We start from the raw sequence: 22,327 nt of genomic DNA, 5'->3' as shown, positions 1-22,327 counted from the left end.
CAAAGACAGAGGAAGCATTTTTGGAGAAGCATGCATTGCATTGCCCATCTAAATATTCCACCCTAGATGGAATTTGCACATTTGCTCACAGCATCTGACATGTTTAGTGAGATTAAACCACACAAAGCATTTTCACTTATGCTGAAGAACTGAAAATGTGGGTGAACAAACTTAGCATGGAATAAGTTAAATTATTTCAGTCATTTCTAAGACCTGTGCATGTATTACGGAAAAGAGTACAGCCGGCAGCTACTCTTATTTAATTTAGAAATCACCTGCTGTCAGAACATTGAAAGAACATCTGAAGACATAAAGATGTAAAAAGATAAACTTTCAGAACCACCAAGCTCAACAGGAAGACCAGGGAAGGCTGAGAGGATCATTATAGCCTTAGTTAACTCTCTCCCTCCCTCCCTCCCTCCCTCCCTCCCTCCCTCCCTCCCTCCCTCCCTCCCTCCCTCCCTCCCTCCCTCCTTTCTCTTCATGTTGGTTTTGGTGTGCATGGTAGATTATCTCTCCATGAAGCAGCTCTCCTCTTCCTCTCCCACTCTCTCTCACCCACCATCTCTCCCCCCCCACCCCCAACTCTGTTTTTGTTTGAATGGTGGATTCTCTCTCCACTGAACAGCTTGGTTCTCTCTGAGATCTCTGTGATGCTCCAACTACCGCCCTTTTTGTTTTGTTTCTTCTGTTCCATGAGTTGGAAGCCATGCAGGAATCTCTAGAGTAGCTCAGCCCTCTTGCTGTTATTTTCTTTGCTTTCAGTTTCCTCTTTTCTTCCTGCTCTCTCACACTTTTAAAAGCTTTAGGAGAGTAGAAATGGTTTCGATGACAAGAAATCTGAACAAGAAGATGAAACTAACAAGCCCATTCAGTGATAGCAATGACTGTTAGCACACAGATGACAAATGGGAAGGGTGCCCCGCCTAATGGAATCTCATAGCACATTTGTCAAAAATACAGACAGAAACATACAAGCGTGCATGAGTGCTCACATGCATACACACACACACACACACACACACACACACATACACACACACACACTTACAGAAAACTGTTTTTGATATTAACAGTCTTACAGAATCATGAGCCTGGTAGGGAGAAAAGACCTTCATCCATCAACTAACTGTGTCCTCCAATCAGGAAAGAGTAATGTCAGACATTTCAGTTATTGCTCCTTCTTTGACATTCAGTAACAATGACAGCAATGCCCCAGTTTCTGCAAACATCTTAAATAACTCTCAATTCCAAGAAGATTGTTTCTTCCAACAAAAGTTATTCATCTTTGAAACAGCTACTTCCTCTTCAGGAGGGAGACAGAGAGTATCAACAGGAAGGAGAGATTCCCTCAGGGTTAAATGTCAGGACTGATCACCAGTTGGTTTCAAAACTGTATTTGGGGCTACAGGCAGGAATCAACTGTAAAAGTCATCTCAGGGCTCATTACTGTGTACCTGTGAATTGTACAGCAGTTGTGCTGCAGCAGGGAGGAAGGAACCTCAGGTGACGGTACAAACTCAGGACTGCTCAAGCCCTAAGGCTCCATGCCTCCCCCAGGCTGCTAATGCTGGCAGTAAGGGCATAACTCCAACCCCAAGGGAAGGAGGGAGACTTACTGATGACCAGAATCAGGGAAACTGAGAACAGCCACAAGACTGTCACGGTCTCCTTTCTACTCTCATCCATGTACACTCCCCTTATAAACTTTTGTACACATGAAGGTTTAATGCTAGGGTCCACAGGTTAGGAAAATTGTGTGGAACATGTGGATGTACTCCTGCACAACTGTTATAAAGTCTGTTCAAACCATAGTCTATTTTATTGATGTAGAGAGTTTGTAAAAATCTCTTAAAAAGCTTCTCCAGTTGGACATTTCCAGAAGCAGAAGCCAAGAGTGGACAGAGCAGCTCCCTGCCCTCTGAGCTAGCCCTGCTAGCCTGCTCAGTGGTGTCCTCAGCTCTTGAACCCTGATGCATATGCTGCTTTGGTTCAGATTTTCCATAAACACAGGAACAAATTCTGCTCTGTTCTCGAAGCATTTCCAAACTCTCTCTCTCTTTTCTACTTTTCTTTTTTCTTATTTAATTTTTTTTTTCATTTTACACACCAACTACAGTTCCCCCCCTTCTCCCCCTCCCTTCCCCCACTACCCACTCCTCAGAGAGGGTAAAGCCTCCCATGGGGAGTCAACAAAGGCTGGCATATCAGGTTGATGCATGACCAAGCTCTTCCCCCCTGCATCAAGGCTGAGCAAGTTGCATCACCTTAGGGAATGGGCTCCAAAAAGCCAGTTCCTGCACCAGGGGTAAATCCTGGTCACACTACCAGGGGTCCCACAAACAGACCAAGCCACACAACTGCTACCCACACTCAGAGGGTCTAGTTTGGTCCTAAGGAACAACCCCTTCCCCCGAACTTGAAGTCAGGATCTTCCCAGGCACAAACTTCAGCTGGGACCTCAGAAACAAACTACGAAAGTAGGTTTGTTTTTTGTTTTTTGTTTTTTTTTTGTTTTTTGTTTTTTTACAGGAAAAAGGGACTGTATCCACTAGACTATTGTTCAGTCCTAAAAAGAAACATACTCTCTCACCCTCTACATGAATAGAAGCTGAGGCTATTATGCTAAGTGACACAGAAAATTTTCTTCTTACTTACTTTTTGGAAACTAAATATTTATCTCAAAGAAAATAGAGTATTCTGTGGGGCAGGGACAGAGAGTGGAAAAAAAAATAGTCAGACGAGGGACAGCGAAACACAGAAAGGATAAAATCCTTTTGATTTTCTCTACAGCATCATCGGAGGAACATTAAGAAATCTATAATATATTTCAGAATGAGTACACAGGAGTGAAAATTTCCCAACACAGACAAAATACTAAGAGCTGAAGAGATAGAGGGGCTTATTGCCATGATTTCTTAATCATACACTCCAGAAATGTATCAAATTATAATGCATCTCATGAAAAGATATAGGTATTATAAAAGTGCAGTAACATAGGATAATAGGGCATATGTGATATGGAGAACAGGGGGAACTATGGAAGATAAAACCTTAATTATAGTTGAGGGAAAGGGGTCAGAGGAAGCAAGAAAGAGATTAATGCAAGCTAAGGAACTAGGAAGAAATTTTATGAAAATTTATGAAACACATTTTATGAAACAATTGCTTTGTAAATTAACTCAAACTATAATTTTATTTTAAAAAGAAATTTGAATAAAAATACCTTACATTTGTGAGCAGTGTTGCTCTCAGAAGACATTGGTTGTAAAAAAAAATACTAGTGTCAGAGCATAGGGACTCTAAAATAATAAGAATTTCTTTAACATTTTTAAGCAATTCTGGAAATAGTTGTTGTATCTCATAAATCTGATATGTCTCTACTAGTCTATAAAGGCCATGTGAGGAAATGCCTACTAGAAGGTGACATGAACCTTCAATGACTGAGGTTTGCTCAGATAAGATGCCACTGGAAAATTTCAGAAGCTGAGTGTTCTCTGAGTCTGCTCAGGAGATCTGCCTCTGCCTTGCTTGCTATGACAACATCTAAGAGAAACACTAATAAATCCCATGAATGATTGAGTACTGTGGCCCAGCAATGTGCTTTCTCCCATTTTAATATCTCTGGTTCCAGTAATAGATTAAACAAAGCCATAAGAAATTTCCATATGGAGTCTTTGTGCTTCCTTCTGAAGCATCTGTGAACTACCAGTGAGCAGGAAAAGACAGAGAGGGAGCCTTGGGGGAAAGCAGGTGCTGTAAGACACAGGCATTCCAAGAGGAGAGAGGCCCTGAGCTGCTCTGCTGAATCTGCATAGGGCCATGAGACTATTCTTAGTCAAGTGACAAGTATTCTACATCAATGCATATATATGACCCAAGGGTTGATTAGTGAACATAAATTAGATAGAAAGAGATTACTAGGTGTAGAGAAGTTATTTGTAGCTGTTTATGATATTACTTATTGACATGATAAACTGTCCATTTATTTTATAGCAATCTTGTTCAATTTTTTTCCTCAAGATCTATAAGACTAAAACCTATTTGTTAGATCCTGGTTTTATTAACAGAAGTTAAACATTTTGAATTCTGTCTATTTTCAACTGAATCTAAGGCTTTAAAGAAGCTTACTGTTTCTCTAGATGTCTTTCATGACTTATACAACTTTAATCATAGTTGTTCTTTTCATTGAGACATGAGTAGAGTTGATTGATTGTTCAACAAAGACCTTCCTTAGAGTTTTATATTTGAGACTAACTCTTATTAAATTATATTTGACCTGGCGTTTTTCATATAATACAGGAGCACATTTTTTGCTCCTATACCCTCATTCTACTATTTAAGATTTTTATTTTAAGTGTGTTTATGTGTTTGTGTGTATGTGTGCATGTGTGTGTGTGTGTGTGTGTGTGTGTGTGTGTGTGTGTAGGTACCCATAGAGTTCAGAGGAGGGTGTTAGTTCCCCTGGAGCTGGGCTTAGTCACAATTCTTGTAAGACATACCAAAGTGGATGGTATGTAAGTAATAAACTCAAGTCCTCTGCAAGGAACGTATATACCCTTAAATGCTGTTACATCTTCCATACCGTAGAGCTTCAGTCTTATTGTGAGCAAAGAGGAAGTCAGTACTGCAGTAGGAATGTCAGTGACAGACCCGTGACCTTGTTGGAAACAGCAGGATGGTAAATGAAATGTTTTGTAAAACTTTCCTTGCAGTGTAAGATCTCTTAGAAAGACCACCATACTTAAGTTAATTCTAAGACATTAATCGATCACCGTTGCATGACATGCACTTGAAGTTAAAGGTCCACCATAGTTTAAGTAGCTCTTCCTTCTGCACCTGTGTGAATGATCAAGCCCACTTCCCCATCTCCAGCAATGTAAATACTTGCATTAGCTGAACTACTATTTAGCATCTGTCTCAAGGGAGGCATCCAAGGCAGTACAGTATTGCCGCTTTGGTTGCTTCATAAATAGTGATAGTATCCACAGTGCCGGGTAGAGCACTTTGCTTTTTTGGCGTGGGAGAAGAACGCATATGCTGAAATACCACACATAGCAAGGATATGTGGGTGAGCTCTGGCTAAAGACAGTTAAGAATGGAAGCTACCAATTCAATGACCCTTCAGAAACTAAATGGTGACTCTAAGATCCTGAACTTGAAGTCAGGATTGTCCCAGTCACAAACTTCAGCTGGGACCTCAGAATCAAAACCTTGATAGCAGCTCCTTAAGAAAGTCTGCTGTAAGGCAAGTCTCGGCTCACAGTCAGAGGTCAAAGGGACTCCAAAGAGACAGATGTGAATGCATGTATACTGAAGCTAGGAAGTAAGAGGTAATTTGCTACACAGTAGAAAATAATCTATAATCAAACATAGTATATGTGTATGGTTTAAGGTATAGTACTTGAAACTGTGATAATCAGATGGAAGAGGAACACTGACAGCTATATATAAAATTGAGATGGACAAAAATATCCTTATTTATATTTTCATTGAAAATAAATGTTAACTCAGCAAACATTTAGAATAACCTGTACTTTTCAATTATTTTAACTGAGTTAATCATTTCCAATATTATAGAAAGCTGATAGTGACTCTGATCACCACTCCTATGTAAGAGAGGAAAATAAACATCACCCAGTGGAGATACAATTGATTACACTCTTTGAAAATATGGTTCCTAGTATTAAAATGTATGACCTATAGATAGGAGAATGTTTTGCATCTGTTAGCAATTAATTTCACTGATTCTAGTTGTCTATTGGTGTGTCTGATGTTGCACTATTTTTTGAACCAGTTTAAACCATTTCCTTGTAAATACTATTGGCAAATAGTCATTATATAGTTGAACAATTAAATGATTTATTTTAAGTGTGTGTGTAGGTGTGTGATGCATGATCTCACTCACATATTCCATTAAAAGTCATTCCTATTATTCTTTCGTTTAAAAATATAATGATAGCCATGTGAACTGCATGTTAACTTATTTCCTAGCCACTGAGCCAGTTGGTATTTCAGTAACTACAATATTTTGAAAATTCATTTTGTTTAAAGCAGGGAAGCATTTATATCCTGGGGCACTGCGTACAACTAGATTCAGGACTCCTAAGGGTAACATCATTATTTATAAAGTGGTTAAAGAGCGATTGAGTGGGGTGTTGGGAAAAGAAAATCAGCAAGATAGATGGAAACTCTGATATTAGAGCTACATGGATTGACTGAGCAGGTTTATAAAGAACATTAAGAAAAAAACCATGCAGAGAGTGAGCCCTGGACTTCAATAATTGTTACCTATTAATCATTTGCACTCTGGAAATTCTCACAAAAGTATTGAGTAGTTTGAATTGGAATTATGAAGACAAAGAGTAGAATACTGTAATTTATGGGAATTTTCAATAATGGTAGATATTCAGAAACACTTATTTAAACAAAAATCCCTTTCTTTGTATTGCTAATTCAGAAATTGTTTTACTTCTGACGTGAACTATTCCCTCTGTACCTTGTATAATTTCTGTTATCATTCACATATAAAATGAGTACAAAGTATCAATGTGTAGCTATTCTTTTTCTAAGTGCTCTGTTCTCCAGAATACAGGTATTTTTAACTGTTGTATGACACAGGGCTCAGCTGGCCTATCACTATTCTTTTGAACATGTCTCAGCTTAGCTCTCTAAGTGCAATGAGGGATGGTCATCTCAAGAAATGGCAGGAACAAATGGATGAGGTCAAGGCCACAGTTATTTTTCTTCTGGATCTGTGTTCTACTTGTTCACTCTAAAACTGTCTTGCATTGACAGCACAACCATTCTACTTCTATATTGTCTCCTTGCTTCTTCTTGTAAGATCCATATGTTGTGTCAACTCCAGTACCCATTCTCTGTGGAAGTCAAAGACACATGTGACAGAAGCAACCTAGCATTGCTGACTCAGGATGTCACTGGTTCTTGTTGATGTTTATCAATGAGCATACTGGTTTTGAGTGGAATTTTCAAGTCATTAATGACCATGTGGAAGAGAAATACCCCCTAAAGCCTCACATATTTGAATGCTTGGTCCTCAGCTAGAAACACAGGTTGGAAGGCTATAACATATAGGAGGTGTGGAATCACTGCTGACGTGGGTCACTGTGGACAGACCACGAGGGTTCACAGCCCAGGCCTACTTTGTGTTCACGCATTGCTTCGTGAGTGCAAGTGCAAACGGGATCAGCTGGTCTCCCGCTCCTGTCTCCATGCCTTCACCACCGTGTCTTCCTCACCAAGATGGCTTGTGTTCTCCTTTAACTGAACCCAAAATAAAACCCTTTGCCTTTTTCTTTCCTTCTCAAGTCATTTTATTCCAGCAACAAGAATGTTCTAAGGTAGATATGTTACACGGCATAAATATATTACTTTCAGAAGTGGTTTACTTTGCATAGAGATATTACGCTGCATCAATATCTGACACTATGTAGTTATATTGTACTGCATAGACATCATATCCTTAATTAATACCTTGCACCTTGTAGATTGCACAGGAGTGTCACTCTGTAAATACACAAGGTCCAAATATTTTAAGAACTGATAGGCTTTATCATCACCAATATCTTTTGTTCACATAATTTTCATTTAAAAATTCAGAATATAGGATATACTTGCATCACCCTTGGTAGGCTACTACAAAGGAACTTTATTCTACTCCTAAGTATGTTAGAGAATACGAGAATGTGTCAATGTGAGGTTTTTGTTGTTGTTTAAGGATAACTTGACTGAGAACATGTAATGAGGAAAACACCTGTATTCCAATGTGTATTGTAATGACACTGCTCTGCTTATATTTACACAGTCAATGCTATATGCTCAGGCTGCATCCAGGATGAACCACATTAGGAGTTATCTCAAGTGTCTTCTTCTTAAACAGGACTTGAAACATGGCAGTGATGGAGCTCCTGAAAAGTTTGTGCTAATTCACCATCTCCTGGAATTGTTCAGCCACAGCTGCCCCAATCAGGTGGAGAAGGTCCCATACTTTCCATTCTGATTTTAAGATGGCTCCACTGTTGGTCCTGTCTGCTGATTTCCCTTTCCTCTGCATCATTTAGATGAGCAGTCCCCACTTCACTTAGGAAGTGCTTTGCACTGAGCTTTTAAATCAAACCTAGGCTTCTCCTGACAACTGCTATTGTGCTGCCACACATCTGCACAAACAGCTTTGTAACTGTGGCAACATGCTGCCTTGAAGTCTATGATGTCAACGCAAAGACCACAGGAAATATGGTGTACTATTTTACTGGAACTACAAGTTTATGTGATAAACATGTTTCATTCTCCCCAGTAGATGTCTCTCTTATACTTCTCCAAGAATATTCAAAGCACACCAGGCAATGATGTTTTGAAAAGCAAAGTTTTCTTCAGATGACTAGTGATGGATTCTGTTTCCTTAACCCAGTGTGTTTTTAGAAAAATCAATGTCAAGCCACATCGATATTTTTCTGTTGTCTGAACATGAGTTGAAACAATATCTAAGAATAAATCTGATAATTGTAAACACTTCAGGTTCTTTTGGTTGTTATTATTGCTCAGCACAATTGAATGTCTAGAGGACAGTAGTCTCTATTTCCTTGATATTTAAAAAGAAAAGGTTAAAATCATCAGGTTCTAGAAATGAATGCACCATGTATTGCTTGACTTTACTTCATGCCTCAGACTGTTGGCACTTAGTCTAACTTTGAGACAGGCTACACAGAAGGCATGTTGCAGTCACCACATGGGCACTGCTGTGGTCTTTCTCATTTGGGTGAATGTGTCTTGGAAGTACCATACATTGTTTTGTTGAAACATTTGTTTTTTTCCTTTTGTTCTTGTTAAATGTTGATCTTGAGAATCAAAAACGGTTCTGGTTATTTTTTCCCAAGGGCAGGCTGTTTCTAAGTATGCAAACTCTAAATTTTGTGACATTATCATTTAACAGCACAGGCAAAAAACTTGATTAAAATTCAGAGAACAAACCAAAGTCAAAATACTCTATCTGGCCTGAGGACACACCTCCCCACTTTTAGGGTGTCAGTCCGGGAAACACACAACATGAAGATAGATCTCTGGCACCATGGAAACCATGCAAAGTGGCCCACACTGTACTCCCAACACTGAGAAGTTCTAGGTAAGAGAAACAGAAGTTTGAGGTCATCGTCACCAACATATGGAGTTGGAGGCCTACCTGGAGCACACAAAACCCTGTGTCAAGTACACAAACAGAACAAAATCAAAACTAAATTTAAAACTCCAACATTTTACTTATGAGAAGTTAATACTAGTTTGGTATTGCTCCATAGTCAAACATTTTCAAAGTTTTCAAATTGGAATTCTGCTTACAAACCTATGAAGTGACCGCCATATCCAAGCTTTTATAATGAGGTACTGCAGGACATTTGTCACTTACAGGTGGGCTCAGAGGTCAAGTCATCTGTACAACCGACATTTAGATAGCTTAGCTAGGTTTTATTAAAGCCATTTCCACTGCTAAGTGTTTGAACCCATCTTTCTAGGATGTAGATGTGAAATGAGAAAATGGTAATCTCCTCCATCTCACAGTAAGGGGCTGAATCCCATAAGACACTTTCAACTGTAAAAGCATTGAAAGAGTAGCTGCGCTTTTCATATGTCTTTCAAGTTAGATAAATAGAGTAGTATTTCTTTGAAAGGCTTCTTCAGCTGCCAAACTAGCCCTGAAAAGCTTCTATAAACAGTGATAAAAGGGACAACAGGGAACCAAGGGGAGATGAATGCCTCTTGATAATGGAGGCTGAATCTTAATGTATAAACTCAGATTTCAAATTACTCTCTGTAAAACCAATAGGTCTCTAGGATAAGATAACATTTCTGGGGTCTTTTTCAATGTCCATGTAGTCAAATTATAGTCACCTTTCTTTGGGAAGTGAGCTAATTTTTTAATGGTTAGTAAATGATATGGTTCTGCTATGAACATTAAACAGAGGTAAATCATCACAGGAGTAATAGCACAGCAAATGACAGATCCATTATGAAATGGGATAGGACAATTTTTCATTGGTGCTACAGATACAGGAAGCTGTTCAAAGATATCTTGGCGGGAAACGTTCCCTGTAATTATGATAATAATAGTAAAGATAATAATGGCAATATCTTTCCCTAAAAGTTGTCTTCATTCATGCTTCTTTTGTTATCAGTCATGTATCATCCCCTCAAGAATATTTGAGTAGGGAGACAGGCAAGGGCACTAGTTGCTTCTTGGCCTATGAGTTCTCTTAAGTCTTGAAAACTCCTGTGGATTCTAAGTAGAGAATCCTAATTCCCACCCACCCAGCCGTCACTGCAGCCCTCATTCCTCTCACTTTCAGTGGAGACCGATTTGGGGGCTACGAGAATGAGGAGCTACCCACTTCCTGTCAGAGGACTGAGGAGGATGCCAACTAAAAGAGACTGTAGAGTCTAATCACATCCAATTAACAGACATCATACCCAAGGTGATGTAGATATGAGAACTGTGTGGTGAGAAATTGTGAACAAACACAGTCAAGTGTTTCAACATTGTAAGCACTTTTGAAGATGGTAGCCTCAGGAAAGGTACTAAAGCTGTAAAATGTAACAAAGCTGATGTTTTAGAACTGCATGATAAAACTAAAACATAGCATAGTGGGAGGGCAAATAAAGAATGGAGAAACAGAAAACTTCATGAACCAGCAGGTAGAGAAGAGATAAATTGCACCAAATAACTCAGGAGCAGAAAGGTTGCAATGTTCATAATACTGATGAGTTCTCAAGTGTTGTTTGAGTTCATTGAGAAGCTGGCTTTGAAAGTGGGATGGATCGGCTCCTTCTCTCCTACCCCTGCCTCATCTCATGCCACCATTTCAGAATTAAACATGTTTGTCTCAAGGTGTTCTCCTGGCAAGGTTTCTTGTCTGGGGATGGACTTCTTATTCTGAGAAGGGGAAGAGCAGAGCAAAGAGAGTCTAAAGGTAAACACATTGTATCTTTATGAACAACTAGACAGTAAATCATGTTCCATGATATAAAAAGGTCTGAGGAAGAGAAGCTGGAAGTTCAGCCATGAGAAGTGTAGGCATGAGGAAAAGACTGACTAGGTAACTCCTGCTCACTGCACAGCTTCCCCAGTCAGTTTCTGCTGGCCATCACCAGCCCCTCACTTAGTCAATGTTCTGTCTGTCTGTGGATATTTGTTCTTTTACTTAGTAGGCTCACCAAGAGGACACCATTCTATTAGATCTACCAGAGACCTTGATGGGGAACTCCAGCTGACTGCCCTAAAGGGATTTTCTTAGTTTCTGCTGTATGTTTTCAAGCCCGATTTGATAGTGTTGCTTTTCTGCTGTTATTTGTTCTTTTACTCACATGCCACACCTGAGGGGACATTCTACTTCCTCCTGGGAATCTCTCTATTGTGAACTCCGACTGGCTGCCTTGAAAGGGATTTTCCAGTTAACATCTGGTGCATGTTTTGCATGCTTGATTTGATGATGTTTTGTTATCTGTCTATCATCAATCTATCATCTATCATCTATCTACCATGTATTTATATCTACCATCTGTCTATATAGATTATCTATCTACTCATCACTTATTCTTTAACTTTAACTCAATTCATACTGAATAAACTCACTCATTCAAAACTAAATATAAATATGACTAAAACATTTTATGAACTGCTCAGAAGACTGGCTGATTATTACTCAAGACTTAACAATGCATACTATGCTATTCGTAGATTCAGAGAAGATAACTGAAAATAGTTGAAGAAGCATAGAAAAATTAATGTCTGATTAGTAACAAAATTAAGCAAAAATGTAAGTCTAGAGATTCAACAGATGATGGAAAGTAGATAAATGTAGGGAAAGTTATGCCAAGAAAAGTCATAATAAACAAAGTATTTTTATTAAAACAAGACTAAGGGAAAAAATGAGAATAGGTAACACTGTAAATTTTACAGGAATAACAACTCTAATATTGGGAAGCTCAGTTATGATTTTGTTAGAGTTCAAGAGAAACAGCCAGGCAAGAAAGCTGAAAACCTCACTAGCTGACAGAAGTAAGAATATGGAAAGGAGGAAGAGAGAAACCTATGTCTTTTGAGTTAAGCAGTGATGTTCAGGAATAAGGTCAGCAAGCAGACACATGGCAGGAAGCACCTACATGGAAAGAATGGGGGATGTCCTTCAGACATAGACTGAGAAAGCCAAGATGCCAGAGAAAGCAAGTTTGGGTTTTGGCTGGTGTCTGAAAAGAAGATATCAAAAAGAAAAAGGAAAAGTTATTCTACATTACAGGACTTAGAGTAAGTCTTAAAGTATTGAAATACACAAAAAGGAAGCTACTTATGAATCAACACCTTTGCAACAGAATATCAATTTTTAAGATTATGATATGATTATACAATGTTATACTCATCATTCTTCAGGAAGTAATAGTTATCATTAATAATCAATATTTGAGGAACTACTGTGGGACGTTTACCCACCACCCCCACAGTTCCCCAGAGTTTTCTTGAGTGCGAGCAGCAGAAAATATTAGATAGAAGGATTTATTGCGGAGATAAACAGATAGAAAATAAAGGATAGCCTCGAGAGGGCCTGGAACCTATTCCAATGGGCCCCGACTGTCTCTGCCCCAGGGTTTTTATAGAGATGCCAAGGGGTGGAGCAAGAGACCTCCTCCCCCAGCACAGCCAAGTGCAGACCATCTCAGACACCTGCACTCAGGCCCGTGGTCTAATCATTCTCTATGCGGACCTGCTGGGTAAAGCCTCGAGGAAGCCGAGAACGGGCTCCCACAAACTCCTTTATTTAATTATCATTTCTGAGATTTAGATTTAAAAAATCTACTAAATGAGGATTCTGCATCACAAATTTCATCCAATTAATAAGAACTAATGGACATTTGGGGTGAATAAGCCTTAGACAAAAAGTTATATGATATTATGTTGGTGAACTGTCATTTGTTTTTTGCATTTGTTGAGCATTGACTCAGAACAAGACAATCGTCTTGACCTCAGATTTGAGAATGTTTATCTCAAGTGTCTTCTGAGAATCCTTATACTTGTACAGGCTGGCCATGAGTGACCAAGAGAAAGGGAGTAGTATATAGTTAAGGGTATTTAAAACATTTGCCTTTGAGAATAAGTAGAAGATAAACTATTTTTATCTGTTATTATTATTATTTATCCCATGTGTCTTAGGGTTTCCATTGCTATGAAGAGACAACATGACCATGGCAACTCTTATAAAGGGACCTATTTAATTGGGGTGGCTTACGTTTCAAAGGATTAGTCCATTATCATCATGGTGGGACATGGTGATATGGGAGCATGCAGGCAGACATGGTGCTGAAGAAGGAGCTGAGAGTCCTACATCTTGATCCACAGGCAACAGGAAATGAGCTGAACTAGGAATCACTGGAGCAAATAAGTCCTCAAAGCCCACCCTGACAGTGACACACTTCCTCCAACAAGGCCACACCTCCTAATAGTGCCATTCTCCATGAGCATATGGGGACCAATTACATTCAAACTGCCACACCATGGTTTAAAAATATCTGTGGTGGGTGGGAACCAGGAACCAGAACCTTATCTTAATGAGACCTCAGATCTGTTTGGAAATCTCTCAATTAGGAGCTAAGTGTGATTGTTTCAGGTAGTCTTCCCCATTTGTCTCTGCTAGATGCAAGCTGACAATTGGATCTCTTGTGTATGTTATTTGTAATGGTTTCTTTTATTTGGAAGTGTCATTCAAGGGGAATATGTTGGGGTATATCCCATCACACTGTGAACACCGAGTTAGCATTTGCATTAATTAATTAAAATTACCCTTGTGTCAGGACGCTGATTTAGCAACTAGTTGACAGAAAGTAATCACAGAGCAGCAGAGGGTGTCCGAAAGAGATAATGAGACACACCAGAAGTAGTAGGGAAGGATTTTGAAGGGCTGGACTTTTTGTTTTGTTTTGGCAGGGCAGAAGGATGGGCTTTTGGGGAGATGCCAGCAAGAAGAGATGATTAGCTAGTTGCTACTCAACCACTCAGAGCTAGCAGATTTTCACCCCAGCCTTTGAATCTCAAGTCTTATTTATAAACAGAACAAGGGAGATTCAGTTAAAGCTACCTTTAGTGGCAGCAACAGAGCCAGTGCCTGTGGGAACAGAATTTCCACCAGGCTACTGCCTGAGCATTCAGGCCACTGCCAGAGAAGCAGGCAGGTATCTGAGGGATCAAAATTGCTGGCTGAAATAGCAGTAGATAAAGGCACAGCCACTGTGCCAAAGACGAAACAACAAGGAATGTGCTGGTCCACCCTAGAGTTTCAATCAAGAAGTTCCAATTGTTGCCTCGATAGGGCTTCCCCAGGTGATTTCTATTAGGTCCTACAAGCATCCAGTTTGATAATGTTACTTTTGCTTTTTCTTTCAAGTAGAACTATTCCACAGTCATTTCTACCAGATGCTGTAAGCACGTGACTTTGTAATGTTATCTCTGCTGCTTACTACTTGTTCTTTTATATCTGCTTGCTACATGCTTAATACACTTACTGATCTGAAATTGAAAGTATAGTTAGCATAAATCGTTCTCCAGATGTAACAGGTAGCAGCCTTTATGCTGTGTCACAACTAGTTTTTTTATGTATAGGGCTTTTTTTTCCCCTTGAAGGGAACAAGAATTAAATTTTGCATTCATGATTATAATAAGCACACTTTAACCCCGTATAACAAAGGAGCAGTTGGTATCTTTTAAATACAGTTATCAAAACATCATAAAACACTGAGTTCGCCTACCAGGAGACATGTACAGAAAGTATATTTTTACCGGTAACGTCAGAGATAATTATAACAAAGTTGTTTCCATTGAAAAACAAAACTCTGGTTAACTGGTGTGTTCAAAATTGGTGCCCCAATTCATCTTCATTTATAAGGTAATAAGTAACATAAAATTTACCTAGTACTAGCTATATAATACAAATGTAAAATAAAATCTCAGATGCTCTTTCTGGTGATAAATGAACCCTAAGAACTCCAGTTGATACTGTTGATGCAAAATGTGAGAGGAGCGTTTAGAAACTGCTTCTGACAGATAGAAACACACTTCAAAATACATGTAAAATCCATCAACACCATGTGCAAGTATCGCCAGCCAGCTGCTTCATTTAGATAAGACAAATACATAGGCCACAAAGGAACCCCACCAATGGAATTCAGCCCTGTCAATAAACCCAGCAGCTTTATTCCTCTGCTGTGCTCAAAGACTGGTGATGGAAATCAGCTTGAAGGATCTGAGGAAAGGGAGAGTAGAGAGAGAAGGGGATGGGTTAGGACTGAAACTGACTTAGTCAATGCATTAAAAGGTATTTACTGGAAACCAAACAATGTATTAAGGCCTTAGGCAAATACTTTCAGTGTTGTAGCATGAATCTTAAATGGTCTTATTAATAAAATCAAACCTGAGCCAGGTATTGGAGTGAACTGGAAAATCAGAGAACCAGCGCAAGCCACAGCTACTCACCTCGCCTGATCCTCAGCTGGTCTTGTTTTCTCAGACTGGAGGCCTCTGAGTCCTCATCCAGAATGGGTCTCAGCTGAACTGCTGCTAAAAGCCTGAAAGCTTAACCAGCCAAATGCTTAACCAGGCCAAATGCTCCTAGTTTCTGGTCCTCACACCTTATATATCTTTCTACCACCACTCCCTGGGATTAAAGGCTCGCTTTCTGGGATTAAAGGCGTGTGTCACCATGCCTGGCAGTTTCCAATGTAGCCTTGAACTCGCAGAGACCCGGATGGATTTCTGCTTCTGGAATGCTAGGATTAAAGGCGTGAGTGCCACCATTTTCTGGCCTCTATATCTAGTGGCTGTTCTGTCTCTGACCCCAGATAAGTTTATTAGGGTGCACAATATTTTGGGGAACACAATATCACCATACAGTGTGAAGTATAAACTTCCTCTTAGCAATGAAGGGATCTCAGATAATCTCATTTCTTAATTTTACACCCAAGAAAATAAAGGAATTAATAGATTTTCTCAAGGCTGCAGTGAGTCAGCAACAGAACTGGTAGCAGATCCTGCCTCCTCCCTCTGAGTAGACTGTTTATCCATTTCTCTAAATTACTAGTATCTAAAAAAGAACGAGAGATATTTTCTTTCAGGCTTGAATGTGTAAGTTCACACTTCCTTGAGTTGACAGACACTACTGGGTTGTAGATACACATGGGACCTTCTGAGCAGGGATCACTAACAGTGAAGCTACAGGTGTAGGCTGATTTGACCACAGAGACCTTTTGAGTCTCTTGGAGTAAGCACATAGCTGTGTTGCAAACAGATTATTCACAGGCCTTTACTTTCCCATGAGCAGTATGGCAAGAAAGACAGGGGTATATAAGAAAGGAAGTGTTACTAAAATATGAAGAGAAAAACCTGATTCCTTCTCTGTGCCGAAAACACCACCAAACTCTTGAGAATTGAACTATAGATTTAACATGGGCACATATTTGGTAAGAAAGTGACTTCACCATTTACTGTAATTCCATAGGCCAAAAAACTAGTTTTTACTTTATTACTATATTTACCAATATATTTAAAGATCTCATCTATGCATACAGTGCCCAGGAAGTGTGGCCCTCTGTGCATCTGTTTACTATGCCACCCTAAGGGAATCACACTGGTTGGATTCGAACCTGAAACGGAGGAAGGAATGTGAGCAAGTGTTACAGGAGTGCCAACGGCTGTGCTACTTTCTAGACACCATCCTTTCATCACAAGTCCTGGGCATTCAATGCTGTGGTTATAGGAGGCAGAGCAGCTTCAAACTCACGGCGCTGTGCTTGCCACCGCATTTGTGTGTGTCCTCACTCACGTGTGCATACCTCTGCACCTCCACCCACTCTTGTGTGTGTCCTCACTCACGCGTGCCTACCTCTGCACCTCCACCCGCACTTGTGTGTGTCCTCACTCACGCGTGCCTACCTCTGCACCTCCACCCGCACTTGTGTGTGTCCTCACTCACGTGTGCATACCTCTGCACCTCCACCCGCACTTGTGTGTGTCCTCACTCACGCGTGCCTACCTCTGCACCTCCACCCGCACTTGTGTGTGTCCTCACTCACGAGTGCCTACCTCTGCACCTGCCACCCGCACTTGTGTGTGTCCTCACTCACGTGTGCATACCTCTGCACCTCCACCCACACTTGTGTGTGTCCTCACTCACGTGTGCATACCTCTGCACCTCCACCCGCACTTGTGTGTGTCCTCACTCATGCGTGCCTACCTCTGCACCTGCCACCCGCACTTGTGTGTGTCCTCACTCACGCGTGCCTACCTCTGCACCTCCACCCGCACTTGTGTGTGTCCTCACTCACGTGTGCATACCTCTGCACCTGCCACCCGCACTTGTGTGTGTCCTCACTCACGTGTGCCTACCTCTGCACCTCCACCCGCACTTGTGTGTGTCCTCACTCACGCGTGCCTACCTCTGCACCTCCACCCGCACTTGTGTGTGTCCTCACTCACGTGTGCATACCTCTGCACCTGCCACCCGCACTTGTGTGTGTCCTCACTCACGCATGCCTACCTCTGCACCTGCCACCCGCACTTGTGTGTGTCCTCACTCACGCATGCCTACCTCTGCACCTGCCACCCGCACTTGTGTGTGTCCTCACTCACGTGTGCATACCTCTGCACCTCCATCCACACTTGTGTGTGTCCTCACTCACGTGTGCATACCTCTGCACCTCCACCCACACTTGTGTGTGTCCTCACTCACGTGTGCCTACCTCTCACCTGCCACACGCACTTGTGTGTGTCCTCACTCACACATGCCTACGAAGATCTAATTAGTTATGCTTGATGGGGTGGATTCTTCCTGGTCAGTACATAGTTTAAAGCTGGGATTCATTAGCCACATGCTTATCCAGCTCTGCTTCCACCTTTTCATTTTGCTATGAAATCACATGAAATGCTACAATTCTATAATCTACTGAAAAACAAAGCACTAAAAAAAATGAAGTATGAAGAAAAACTTAAACACTAAAATAAAACTAAGTATTAAGTGGAATTCGGTGCCCTCATCTCAGCTGTACACTCCAATTCCAGTGAATTTAGTGACACAGTGTCTTTTTGCCTCTGCAGTCCTATTTTCTCAATGGGACAATACCACATGAATTTACCTTGTAACATTCAGCCAAGGATACTAGACAACAAAGCAGGAAGAGATGGTTATTCTCAGAGAGTTCTAATTGTTTCCCACGTGTCCAAACTCTTTCAGATCTACAGTTCATTAGAAATGCTTTGCAGAGTGATTTCCCCAAACCATAGACTCTGAAATCTCATGTGATTTCTCTTGATCCATACTTCCTCTTCTTCTCATTGCCCACACATGCACTATAAATGCCTTCGTGTAGCTAGCTATAAAGACCTTTGCCCAGTCTGATCCTAGCACACCATGATTGACATCAGCAGCCTAAACATATAGCTCTTGCTTTGTTAACTTCATCTGTTAACTTTTTAACTTTTCATGTGACCTCTGGTCACATGGCCCTGTCTGCTTGCAGAAATCTGTACTTCCTTGCTGAGCCTCACAGAAGTGGTACATAGCACCATACTCTGTTATGATATTTGGGGGTGATTTGGTCATGAAAATAAATCTGACACATTGATTTTTCCTGTCAGTTTTATATTATCTTGAATAAATCCTGAAGAGTGGTAACAGCCAACCTCTCCAAAATAATTTCATAACCTATTTCAAGTTAATCTGATAAGGAACTAGAGATTTGACAAAATCTAAATGTAATGAAGTCATAGCTCTAAAGGAGTCAGCCCTATTAAAAGAAAACATATTACTGGCTACTTGCAAGCAGTGAGTTCCCCAAGTGTCTTTAAAATATTAGGTGATGTATATTGAGTGTTTCAGGGTCATTATAACAACATAAAATAATGTACGTATTGATGATTTAAAATATTTTCAAGAGAAAAACTCAGTTTGTAGAGATGTCACTGAGAAACCAAATAACTTAGAAACTAAATCAGCAACAATAAATTGATAGTTCAGAGCAAATTTGTGTTATTTCAAAACTTAGCACAGTTTTTATTTATAAATTAGAAATCACACTTTTGTTAGTGGGTGATTCAATTAAATTTAGAAATTAGCCAAGTAATTCTTACAAACATTCATGTAAAACTTAAGCTTAGTAAAATTTAGAAATAATAATTAGTAAAAAAAAATATGGAAATAATCACAACCTAATCTTTGGTCCTTACTGGTTATGACCATATAGATAGAAGATAGATAGAATAATAGATGATAGATAGATAGATAGATAGATAGATAGATAGATAGATAGATAGATAGACAAATAATAGCAGACGATAGGTAGATGAAGATATATCCTAATATACAACAGGTACAGTATTAGTCTAGTGAAGTCTAGTAAGGACAATATAGTCTATCACATTCTCTATATAAATACACTACTATCAGTTGTATGCTAGTGTTTCCTGGGGTCAATGCAAAGTTTTCCCATGCACACTGGATGATAGTAATCGATTTAGTCTACTAGGATCTAACATCAATGATATGTAACAAGCTATAGCCAAAATGCTTAGCAATCATTAGAGGCTCCAAAACTCCCCAGTAATTATAAATGAAGATTCACAGAAACAGAACCAGGTGTGCCACCCAAGAAACAGAGAAATAAAAAAATAAGTCTATGAGCGAAGAGATAACTATAGTTACATGAGTTGAGGAGGGACACTTCACTTTAGGGTGTGTGCATTTGCTTTTTTTTAAAATACATTTTATGACAGTTAGTGAGTTTAAGATGACTAAAGATAAAAGCTGACCACCACTCGGTGTTCTAGAGCCTGAAGTCTTGACTGGCATGTCAATGTGTGTCTGTGCATATCTACTATGTGTGTGCTGATGCCAAACTGACCAGCAGAGGGTGTCTGCAGACACACTGCAGAGCTTCAGTACTAAATTACATTATTTCATCAGCAAAGAAACATTTGTCATTTCAATTCCAAGTTTAGAATAATAAGTTCCTATCTATATGATGACACAAAACATGTAAAATTAAAGAGATATAATTAATATGAAGGCAAATATTATTACTTTTAGAGTTAGTTGTTGATGTTAAACATCTCAAAATTATAAATAATACATAAAAGATTAATATTTGGTACAGATTATTATAGATAATTTATATTTTCTAATTTTGTTTGTTAATGCACTTTTGATAATACTGTTTTTGTTTTTATTCTTTTTTCCATGAAGAAATAGAAGATAAGAAAAAATTATCTGCATGTAAAAAGCATGTGTTCTAACAAGGAAGCTGTTGAGTTAGTATCTTCATCCAGAGAGGATGAACTCTAAACTTTGGTGACTTAAACTTCCTTTTTACTATCAATTACATACACAACTGGCTACACTCACGTGCATATTGTAAACCACATACGTCCATTTTACAGTGGTATGATTTTTATTCCATCATTAATATTTCTAATTTGATGTATCAATAACCGTTTCCAAAGCCAGTAAATATGACTATAATATTTTTACAACAATACTACATTTCAGTATATTAGGGTCATATTTCAAAGCAGTTATTTCACTGAAATATTTCCTCATGGGACAAACCTTTTACTGTTTTTTAAGATGTCTATATCTAATTTATTTATGTGAGTGTGCAAGCGTGTTTGTGTGTGAAAATCTGCTGCACTGTGTGCTGATGCCTGCAGAGGTCAGGAGAGGGTGTAGGAAATGCCGCAGCAGGATTTCCTGGCGGCTGTGAGCTGCCTAATGTGGGTGCTGACAATGAACTCTAGGCATCTAGAAAAACAGCAAGCCCTCCCCCTCCTAACTAAACCATCTCTTTATCCTTATTTTTTCATTAAACTATTTTTGTTTTTTCCAAATGATGTGTATATGTGTTTGTGTGATAGTCCGCTGTTGCTGTGGGACTCAGCTTTTCTATTGTGTTGGTGTGTTGTGCCTTGTATGTTGAAGCAGTGGCGTGACTTAATCTGTTTAAATATGAACATATATCTTATGTGAGAAAGAGAACTGACTGTAGACAGGAGAATCAGTTCTACCCAAGTCCAAGTTGGTTAACTAAGGAGCGTATTAGGATTATTTCCAAGACGTGGATGACAGAAATGTAACTAACTCCATTGTAAAGAAGCTCACACCTGCGTTTTCACCTTTGAAATGTTTGCTCACTGATTTTGACCGGAAGAGTTTGCAATCTTATCTTAAGAGAATTATTTTTTTAAATATTTGTGTTTAAATAAATATATTACCGAACATAGCCCACCCCACTCCATCTCCTATAGTTTCGCCCACATCCCCCAACACTATTCCTTGTCCACTGCAGATATTTATTTTTTAAACATTGGGTGCATTACTGCTGCCAGGAGGTGCATGAACTTTGGTGGATGCCCACCTGAATGTGGATATATATATTTAAAAGCAAACTTTAACAATCATAATAAAAGCTGCTTGTGGAACAATGAAGCCCGTCTCAACATTAGTGAACTCAGGAAAGCTCCTTCTCCTGAGCTCCTGGCACAGCATACAGCCAGCTCCAGAAGAAAGCCTCCTCTCCCCAGTACTTGTTAACTGCCTTTACAACTCTGAGAAAAGATCATGTGACTGCTTTATGGAAAAGGATCCAAATAATATAACCCTAATGGAGTCTGCCACTGCTGCTGTGTTCAGAAGTGACCTCTTGGCAGAGGTTAGTGTCCTTGCTGTGACAGAGCTGAGCTTTCTGCCTGAGATCCACACATACCTATCTGATCGCAACCTCCCAGGAGCAGAGGTCTGTGGCTGTAGCTCTCCTGACTTGCAAGCCGCTAACTGCCTCTGTGAGTCTTTTGTATAAGCTTTTGCTTGTTGTAGCTGTCAACAGTTAAGCTATGAGGCCCCTTCCTTTGTCCAGGAGAGAACATTTCCCTTCAGAGGAAAAACATTTCCACAACAGGCTCATGATACAGCCCCAAGCTGGCTTTGAACTCACTGTACTTCTACCTCAGCATTACAAGGGTGATTGCAGGGGGGTGCCAACAGCCTGTGGAAACTGTTCTTCAACTATGGTGTATATATATATATATATATATATATATATATATATATATATATATATATACAATCTTCTTACATTTATGAGAGATATACATATTTGTGTTTCCTAGTCTGGCTTATTTTACTTAGTATGATGATATCTAGTTCTGATCACTTTCATTAAAGACAGGAATTCATTCTTCTTCATTCTTCCTTCATTCTTCTTTATAGCTGTAATGTATTTCACAGATCACTCT

Source organism: Peromyscus eremicus, chromosome 19 (genome assembly GCF_949786415.1).
Source record: "Peromyscus eremicus chromosome 19, PerEre_H2_v1, whole genome shotgun sequence".
Classification (NCBI taxonomy): Eukaryota; Metazoa; Chordata; class Mammalia; order Rodentia; family Cricetidae; genus Peromyscus; species Peromyscus eremicus.
Note: the sequence above shows the minus strand (reverse complement) of the source record.